Source organism: Arachis ipaensis, chromosome B02, assembly GCF_000816755.2.
Source record: "Arachis ipaensis cultivar K30076 chromosome B02, Araip1.1, whole genome shotgun sequence".
Lineage (NCBI taxonomy): Eukaryota > Viridiplantae > Streptophyta > Magnoliopsida > Fabales > Fabaceae > Arachis > Arachis ipaensis.
This window is the reverse complement of record NC_029786.2, coordinates 99,559,192-99,560,323: the sequence shown is the minus strand read 5'-3', so window position 1 is coordinate 99,560,323 and position 1,132 is coordinate 99,559,192.

Sequence of the window (1,132 nt, the reverse complement as noted above, 5' to 3'; positions counted from 1 at the left end):
AATAAATTTATTTATATATTTATTTATTTATTAAATTTATTTATTTTTATAAAATAAAAAAGGTTTCTTCTTTTGGATTGAAATCCCAGACTGACAGCATAAAAGAGCAATGAGAACTCAGAATATGATGGAAGAAGAAAGAGTGGCGGTGGCACTGTTCTTAATTATTTATTAGTTTACTTTTCTCTTTTTAGGTAAGGGACATATTTGTGAAAGATTAAAAACTAATATGACAAATCAAACAGTATCCTTTGCCATGTGCAATTTGATTTTATATTATATATATAATAATGACAAAATGGAAAATAAAATAAAATAAGGCATGAGACACGGCCATGAGGTGATTTTTCATCATTGTCAATGAATTATCATGTGCATATTAAGCCTATAAGGTGGAATAATTTGTACACATTTTATTGTCAAAACCATAGATTTAGTTATTGTAAAATATTTAGTGCAGAATCACATGCATCTCTTAAAATACTCACCAATGTGGTTCTGCTGTGAGAAATGTTAGTAATGAGATGGCCATGTGAGAAGGAGTTATGAACTTCAACTATATTAGATAAGCAATAATTAATGTCTATTTTTTTATTGGTCAAATAATAATAATAATAATAATAATAATAATAATAATAATAATAATAATAATATTTTTTATTTAAATTATATTATTTTGTTAATTTTATTTTATGTAAAAGAGAAAGATAGAAAAAATAGAGAATGAGAAAAAAGAGAGAGAAAGATAAAGATGAAGAATGAGAGTGAGAGTTTGTTAATTTTGAAAGTTGAGAAAATTTTTTATTTTAATTATAATGAAAATATCTAGTGACAAATTTTGATTTGTCAAATTACTAATATAAAATATGAATTATAAATTATATATAGAGTAGGAAGGATAGAGAGAAATAGAAAAAAAAGAGAGGTAGATAAGAAAATATAAGAAGGATGTTTACTAATTTTAGAGGAAAATATTTTCTCTAAATTTTAATAAGAGAGTGTCGTATGACACATTTTAGTTATTAAATTAGTTAGTAATATATAAATATAATATAAAATATAGCTATATTTCAATTTTAGTATTTTAATTTAATTTAAATACAATTAGAGAATGTTATATTGTATATTTTGA